The sequence below is a fragment of the Antrostomus carolinensis genome, unplaced genomic scaffold (genome assembly GCF_000700745.2).
Source record: "Antrostomus carolinensis isolate BGI_N321 unplaced genomic scaffold, ASM70074v2 scaffold2053, whole genome shotgun sequence".
Taxonomy (NCBI): Eukaryota; Metazoa; Chordata; class Aves; order Caprimulgiformes; family Caprimulgidae; genus Antrostomus; species Antrostomus carolinensis.
The window spans coordinates 19,922-29,279 of NW_010307099.1; positions in this window are offsets into that span (position 1 = coordinate 19,922).

A 9,358-nucleotide genomic window follows, 5' to 3' on the forward strand; every position below is an offset into this window, starting at 1 on the left:
TTTGAGTACACTCTGTACTCACCTGGTAAACAGAATTTCTACATGGCTCTCCTAAGAGGCTAAAACGAAATTAAAAGTTTCCAGTAGGAGACACTCTGCTTCATGCAGTTTCTTATATAGAGAACTCGCTGCTCTATGGGAGCGTAAATCATTCCCTGCTCAGGAACATGCTCTGAACAGAGAGAAAATATTATCATCTTGCCATTAAGTTAAAACTTGTTCAACATGTATCAAATGTGTACAATTAATAAGGCAAGACTGGGTGGATAATTCCTGATACACTGAATTGGACTGAGATTCCTTTTACAGCACATTGGCTGAGTGCTACAGGATTTTTGCTTGAACTTGCAGAAGTAGCCAAGAAATCATCATTCGGACAATTTGGGCCGGATTTGGATCATGTTTAAATCCAGATAACAATACTAAAAACATCTGAGCTGCAAGATGCTGAAGTTACAGTAGTAAAGATCTGCCCATTGTTATTTTGCTGCCAGCTTCTGAGAAAGGTTTCCAAAGGAAAAACCAAGAGGCATGTGTGGGTGGTGCACACTATACATGCTGTGTAGCAAGGTATGAATTGGGCATGAAATAGAAAATCCTCGCTCAGTGCTTTGACGTAATAGGAACAACACAGCAATGTGTTTGACCAGTTCATGAGTATTGCAGAATGGCAAGCATGAAACATGATTCAACCAGCTCTGTAAACCTTAAACCTTTGGACTGGGTTTTGTTCACCAAAAAAAGCTCTTCATTTCACTGGCAGCTTTACAGCTGCCATCCATTATTCTGTTGACCTACTAGAATTTAACACTTGATATGAAGACTCAATTCACATGACCTGAAACAAGTTTATTTCCAGGAGCAGATGGGGCTGGGCACAAGGAGGTTCTGGTTTTTATTCCAATGTTTATGTACAGGTTGCTTTTATTTTGCCTCTTGTTCACAGGTATAACTGTGCTTTTTAATTACCCCCCATGTCTTCTGAGCTCCTTCAGGTCCCTTCTTGTTCTTTTCATCTCCAGAGCAGCTACTCTGCTGATGAAGGGGATGGAAAGAGAAGCGTTTGCTGACATTTACACATACCTTCTCCTGCATGGTATCTGTCTCTCTCCTCTACCTCATCCATCCTCTTTACATTAATTAGAGGATTTTAAAGTGGTCTGTTCTTTTTCTGTATATTCTCTTGTACCTCTTTGGAAACTGCTTTTTTTCTGATGTCACACCTTTATTTAACTCCATATGTACAACATATTCTGCCCCTGCTCCCTATGGGTCTGGACTGAGAGTCCAGTGACTCCCACTGAAGGCTCCCGGGAGTCACATTATTGTCAGAAATCTCCTTGAGCTTTGTATTAAATTCCTTGTATCACGTCTTTAGGAGAAAGGAATCCCCACTTTATTTAGAACAATGTTTAAAACTAATTTGTTGTTACTCAACAGTCTGTTGAATAACTATCATCTCCCTTACCAAACAGGCTGAATATATGATACCATTGTATTAGTCTGTATTCTCTGCACATCATTTCTTATCAGCATTACAGAGCATTTATGTAGACAAAACAGCATTTCATCTTCATTTCCAGTCCTGCGGATTGAAACCGCAATAAAAGATTCAGATGTGAGTTCTTACTGAAACCCATGTAACACTGCAAAAAAGGAAGAGGAAAGGAACATTATGGCAATGTCACAATGTCACTCTTTAATCTGAGAGGTGTAAGCTTGCCCATGGAGTGAGTGTGCTGGAATTCCTATCTATGGCATTGTCCAACAAAGATGAAGCAACTTAAAACATCCTCTGTATCAGTGAGTGTGAAAAAGACCGAAGCTGGCCTCTTCAAACAAATAATTTCATGAAACAAGGGGCTAGAAGTCATATTTCAAAGGCTTGTTTTGAAAATAGCAAGCATGTGATGGGTTAGAAAAATAGAAATTCCATATGTCAATAAAACTCAGAATTTTAGCAATGCTTTAATGGAAAAAAGTTTACAATCTGTCTATACAGCTCAGTGTATAAAGCTCTCTGCCAGCATATGGAGAGAACCATTTCCATGTTTCCTCTTTGAGGCTTCCAAGCCCCTCGTGTCAAGCAAACACCCTTAGTAGCAGGGTTATTCTCAAGTGAGCGATTTGTTCCTTCTTAATTTGTTCCTTTCCTAATTCTATCCTGAGCTGAGAAACCTCCCCCAAAATGTCAGTGCAGCTCTTTTGTTTTTGTGAATTGTTCTGATGGGAAAATAGTTTCATTTTCATTTTTAACCAGTTTATTTTTAGCATTTTTAGCTGGAGTCCCCTCTTTTTTAACATTAAAAGAGAACTCCTGTGCTACTCACCCCCAGAGAGACAAGCACAGCTGATCTGAGTAGTCAGTTCAGGCTAATGGAGAACAAGCACAATCACAGACAAACCCAACCTCCTGCAGCAACATTTTAAGAGTTGGCAAGCTCAGGGAAAGGACAGAACATTGGTTTGTGGTGCAAGAAGAGGTGCTGCAGGAACTTATGGCCAGTAAGTGGATTTACATTTTCCATGAAGAGATGAAAACACCCTCTATTTGGGAATTCCCAAGGTAAATGTCAATAAATTAGTTGTCAGTCCCTTTCAGCAGGGAATTGCCAACATTTAAACACTGTGTAGTTTAATGCAGTGAAATTGTAGAACAGCTCCTTAGTATGTATAAAAGAGGGGAGAAGAACTGACCTTGTTTCTTGCTGGCCCTTAGTTTGTGGAAGGTTTCTGCAGTGGGAGGAGCTGATCACCTAGTGAACTTCTTTAGTGTCATATTTTTTTCTTAACTCTTAATAAATGGAGAAGCCACCAGGGTTTGTGTTTTCAAGTGTATTCCTATCTGCCCTTAAACAAGGCCTGGCTTCTAACTTGTTTGTAACCAATTAAGTTTATTAATCTCTTCCTGCTTTATATTTATTGAATTATTATTCTGAGGTCAACCAGTTTTCTGAACCTGTATCTGTTTAGTACTTATAGTGGTTTCTAAGGAGTTATACAGAACTGTTAGGCAAGTAAGTAAGTATTTTGCTATTATATTTTCCTTGCTAAAAATAAGAGGAGAACTTACATTATTTCTACTACTCTCTTCCTATAAAACCACAGTCATGACAGGATGGTTTATTGAGTTTAATTGCACTGGTAATGGCTGTAAAATAAAAACACTTATAGTATCATTAAGGCAACTATGAAGTAAGGTGATTATATGTTAAATCATAAAAGGACTGCCTCATCATGTTGTGATAATCCCCTAAATAACTAGAGTCACTGCTGTAATTAGTACTAATGTTTGGAACTGTATGTGAGGTGTAACAGCCTCAGAACCTAGTGAAGTAAATCATACATTAAGGACTGTAAGCTTGCTTTTCCTCTGCTAAATCTTTGCTGGGAGTGTTGCTGACATTCACCTAGGTACATCAAGATTGTGAAGAATTTGTTTAAACACCAGAACTAACAGGTGCAATGTGATCTAAACCAATTCTGTGACCTGAATTTCAATGGCTTTGCTAGGAGACACTGGGACAAAAATACATCTTGTTGTCAGCTGAACTCAACTAAAAGCTTTTTTGTCACTTCCCCATCGCACTGGATTTCTCTTTTTTTTTTTTTTCCAGAGGAGAGCAGGAGGTCTAATTTACTCAGTGTGTTATAGGAAAAAAGGTTAGGTTCAAAGGGGGAAGATAACCATACAAAGTTCAGGTAAGTAGAGAAAGAGTCATGGATATTTTCCTCTTCTTGCCCTGCCCCTGGTGTAGCATCACAACTAATATTTTTATGGTCCAGTGATGTGCTTTCATAAAACACACCAAGTCTGTCTTCAGGCTATATTGCATGTTTATGTTTTGGGTGATTTCTAAATGCTTACATTAGTGCTCCCACTAACTTTTCTAAGCTAATGCTACTACACAGGGGAAAAAAAAGTCTAGAAATCGAGTTTTCAGGTGTGAGGTTTTTAAATGGGCTCTTGGTATATCTGTGTGTGGTGACTGCTCATTATTATTAAACAGTGATTCCCAAAGGTGATTACTTAAGAAACTGAGATTGTTCTGCAAAGCACTGGCTTTTAGTATTTCAGTTGAATTATGGTTTCTTTTTTGCTTTCAGCAGTGCCAGACACACAGCTGAGCAGTTCAGATTTTATTCAGAGAAGCTGGAACTGGCTCATATAAGTGGGCTCTGAGCCAGGTTCCACCTAACACTGGGTCATTAAGTAAGACTTAGTGGCTCTGGGCTTTCTCTGTAGTCAACAGACCATTTAGTGCTTTGGTCTAAACTTCCAACTGCAAGTGAATCCCTGACTTTGTTTAGGACAAATACAGACATTTGTCTATGCACTTGAGAAGGAAAAGTTTGTACCAAAGTTAAGTCATTACTGATCATTAAGAAATAGAACTTCCTTAGATCACTGCTGAAATCAGTGGAGGCCAAATATAGTTGGGGAATGCTAGCATTATTTTCTATAAAGTTGTGTGTGATGAGGTGATCTGGCAGGCATGCTTATGTTCATAAAGAAGTCATCATTAACTTAATTAGTTCTTTACATGAGATAAAATTCCCTGAAATCTAAAAATGGGTCAGTCAGTTCCATTCCAACAAATCTTAATATCAATTACTCACACCGGTACTTGAGCTCTGACACAATCTTTCACTCTTAGTTGCTAAACAGCAAATGCAGCTAGTGGGAAGGATAGTTGTCTGGGGTACACATGGGTTGAGTCACTTCTAATCACCTATAAAGGTTTGGTTTGGGGGGTTTTTTTGTATGTGTGTTGTTGGTTGTTTTGTTTTTCTTTTCCCCTGATAACTTCCAACGAAGAACATAAAAGGACTTGAGGGATAAAAGTAGCTCTCATCTTTCTTTTTGCTCTTCTGCCTGTAAACTCCTCTAGGCAGGAGCTGTTTTCCCCTTCCTTTGTTCAGTGTTTGATAGAGTTGCCATGCTGACACTCTGAGGTCCCCCATGGCTCTGTAAAGTCTGAGCCAACACTCTTCACCTGCAGCAGTGTAATTGCTGAAGCAAAGGAATCTCACCAGTTAACCCATTCCAGGGTCACAGTAACCAGATTGTTAAAAATTTAACATTACAAGTTATTGACTTGCAGGTTTTGTTCAATGGAATGCAAACCAAATTTGTTATGAGAGGGTTTGTGGTTTTTAGACAACAATTTAATTTAGAGGCCACGCTTCCCATCACTGATGTTTGTTCCCTGTGTAAGTCTGACAGAAATAATTTCTCGTGTTTAGGGCTGTTCTTCCCCATAGAAGTGGTGTCCTAGGAAGAAATGAGTAGATGACACTTATTTCTACTTTTTTATGGTTAAATGAGTCCAGTGAAAATGCATTCCTCCTTCACAGGGTGTGTTCCCAAGGAGAATATACATGTTGTACTGGGTGCACGGCAATATTTCAGACAATATTTAGAGTTGCATCAGTACCATCAAAGAGCCTCTAAATTTTTTGGACCTGAGCATAATAGCAACCTGTTACTCTACAGGAAAAGCCAGAAAAAGCACCATTCTGACACCTCCCTTAGAGGTACCACTTTGATGTCCTGTGGTACCATTCTGACACCTCCCCAGAGGTACCACTTTGATGTCCTGTGGTTCTTGCTGGAGGCCTGTTCACTGTGTTGTCTCATAAATATCCCTTCCCAAGCATTGGATATACTACTTGCTATATGGTTGTATTTTCTAAGAATCCATAGTTCTGTTACTCTTTTCCTGAAGCTTCAGCATGGATTTGTCAGCTATTGACTCAAAAACAAAAAACAAATCAACCCAACAACAAAACCCCTAACACAAAACCAAACCAAAACCATACTCAAAAAACCCAAAAGAAACCATTTTTCAAGTCTGTAGCTGTTGTCCATGGTCAAACTTGTCTTTAGTATGGGAGAATGTGGTTGAAGTGCCCCTTCCAGAACATCCCCAGGATGAGTTTCAGTGCATCTTTCTTGGTAGCCAAGCTAGTTAATGCTTGAACACGGCAAGTGTAAAGAGTAAACTTAAAGACATTCTAACATCGCTACAATGATCAAAATTGCACTACAACCTTTGAAAGCTGTGAAGCTCATATGTGGTTTTTATTTATAGAGGTTATAAGTCTGGAATACTTCAAGTCATTAAGTATTAATGCCTAGTTCTAGTTACAATAATCCAAATTTTATTAAGTGCTAAGTAAATAAAGGTAAATAAACCTTTATTTCACATACTTAAAATCAAGTAGGTTAATTATTGATCATACATTATTATTATGGTTTTTTCTTCCTTGAGTTTTGTAGTAAGTGAAAATCCTGATTAGAATTTGGACATGGAAAATAGAGTTGTGCCCTGTTTTGTTTGATGGTTTGTTTTATTCATGGACTGCAGGTTTTTTTCTTCCTTTTCTTTTTATTTTATTGGACAACCGAGGGCTTTTCATTGTTAGATGACTGTGTGCCGTGATCTTACTGTTACCTAAGTGTGCCTGGCTTCAGGGTCACTTCTGATTTTATTGAAATGGGATCACAACAGAGGATTGAGCTAGAGCAACAAAGACAGCAGCTGACTGACATGCTTTGACCTGAGCATTTTGCTTTCGTGCAGGCAGAAAGCGGTGGCTGCCTTCATTTTGACTGCTTTATCTTCATTGCTAAGCAGAAAAAGGGGATTCAGGTACTCTTTCAAGGGAAACGTCTTATTTTTTTTAAAGTCTGAGCTAGGAACAGCTGAGGTGAGCCCCAAAGGCTTCTTCAATGAAGGGCTATATTATCCCTTCTGTGAGGACACAGTCCAAAAGCCTCTCCCTTAAGCAGATGGAGATTAATACCATTTACATGACAGGCCATAGACAACTTATTCTGGATACAGCTAGGAATGTAGTAGAAATGGTTTGCCTTAAGTCTTTTGTTCATTCCAGTTCTTGTGTACCATGAGACTTCATGTGGAAGGAGGACTGCTTTTACTTCTAAAGCTCAGTGGCCTTGCTTCAATTGCCAAGTATTTATTTGTTATAGACACATTATGATTATACGCAGTTTGCAGTCCCTTATTTCTATTTTAATGCGGGTAGCTATGGAGTGTGGAAAAGAGCTGTATGCTGTGCACTATAAACCTTGAGCCTGGGCTACAAAATAGATGTTCCTTCCCAGGAGAAAAAGGAACAAAAGCAACTTGCACTTGAGCAGGCATGTTGTACAAGAAATAACTGGAAATATTTCCACTGCCTCCACAGCTGTTGCTAATGACCTACTGCATTTCTGTATGGTCCAAATTAATGACAGCTAATTGTTTTACAACTTGGCAAGTCAGGAAATTTGTTACCTGTGAATGAAGAAGATTGATTTGCCACAAGACTACCATGAACTCCAGAGGCTACTTGCTTGGATTTGTCAGTTCCGTAGGCCGTGTTTTAAATGTAACACTAAATTAAATTGTTGTTGCAATTGCAAATTGTCTAGCATTGCAAATTACGTGTGAAATACACAGAAATGTGGCTTTGTGCACAAAGATGAAATGTTTCAGGCATTAGCAACCCATGTAAGAAATTACCAGTGTCTCAGCTGGGGTGGCATCCCCTGGATGGGTATCAATGGAGCTCATTAAATGGGTGAAGGACAGCGTTGACAGCATGATTAGCCACCAGCATTGTTAAACAAAGTGCTGCTGTGAGTGGAAGTCTGTGAGACAGTGTGTTAACAACATGGGGTGTGAGACTGAGAAACAGATGTCTTCCCTGGGATACTGGCTGAGCATTCAGGAAGGTATCCCTCTTCCCATGGGAAAGCTTCTATAATTTTCCTTACACATTATAGTGATTACAGACCCATTCTGCCTTGCTATAAGCAGGAAGAACTGCAGTGATATTTTTCCCTGCCTCTGGCCTTGACCCAAAGTAATTCATTAATGTAAGTCACTTCTGGAGAACACCTTTAATTTTTCAGGTTTCATACCTTCGCAAAACCAGGACAGCCTCCTAGATGAAAATTGTCTCAAAACCATTTTATTGATATATTTGGGGTCTTTTGTGTATGTTCCAGGACAAGAACATCTGGAAAGCTGCAGACAATGACACTAATAAATTATCATGCAAACTTTTTCAAACCCTCAAACCACACAGTCTGAATTTGGGTCACTCATTTGCAAATGAATTTGTCTATGCTTGGTTGGATAGATGTACTGTAATGACTCCCTAGCACCTAGCTCCAGGCCATTTAGGGTATGGTTAAGCTGGCTTCTTTTTGTGTCTCTAGCTGTTGGCCAAAATTAAAATTGGAGCACTGTGTAAAGTGTAGTAATGTTATACAATGTGACTGCAGCAAGACTTTTCAAATATTTGGCAAAGAAAATACAAAACCAGGAATCAAGGCAGGACAGTATGGACCACCTGTCAGAGTACATCTGCATTAGGAAAGTGGTGGGTTCCTTGGAAACCCCAGTTTAATTTTCTAGAAATAGCCTAAAATATACATCTTTTCCTTGTGTAAAAATAAAAAAAATATACAGAAAATAAAGGGGTGAGAATTACTGCCATCATTCATGACATGAAAGAAAATATTTCAGGGACTTCTACTAAATACAGCAAGTAATTTTCAGAATGAAGATGAATATGTGGGATTAGTTGTATTTATTCTGAGCAGAACTTAAATGGTTCTTCATGATCTTTAAGATTTTAATTTCTGAAACAGTAGGCCAAATTCATCACTATTGTATGACCTATTGATTCCTAAATGAAACAGGTTTCTTACCCCCAAATAATTGTATATAGTATTGTTTTGGTTTTCTGTCTGAGGACTCTGTTCCATACCTGAGTGTTAAGAAGCCACACGATTTTTCTCATGTTCTTTCTTGAAGTGCAGCATGGAGTGTAATGGTGATGTTCAGCTTAACCTTTCAGTACATAATCACAACTCAACTCCAGTTTACTCACACTCCAGAAGGGTTTTGGAGTAGGACTTCAAGCAACCTACTGCTTATGGGGCCCCCAACATAAGAATGGCATGGACCTACTGGAGTGAGTCCAGAGGAGGCCACGAGGATGATCTGAGGGCTGGAGCACCTCTGCTGTGAGGACAGGCTGAGGGAGTTGGGGGTAACAGGTAGCTATTATGCTCAGGTCCAAAAAATTCAGTGGCTCTTCTTTAATTTGATGGTATTGATGTAACTCTAAATATTGTCTGGGGTTTTTTTATTAGCATGGCTACTTTTATAAAGATCCACTGTTTGTAATTTACACATCTCTAGTTTAGCTTGTATATTGAATTTCATGTTCCATTTCTCCAGTTAACATCAACAGTACTTTGAATGTGTCCATCAGAAAAACATATTATTAAGAGAATATTACTTCATAAAAACAAAATTAATTGTTCAAAGACAGA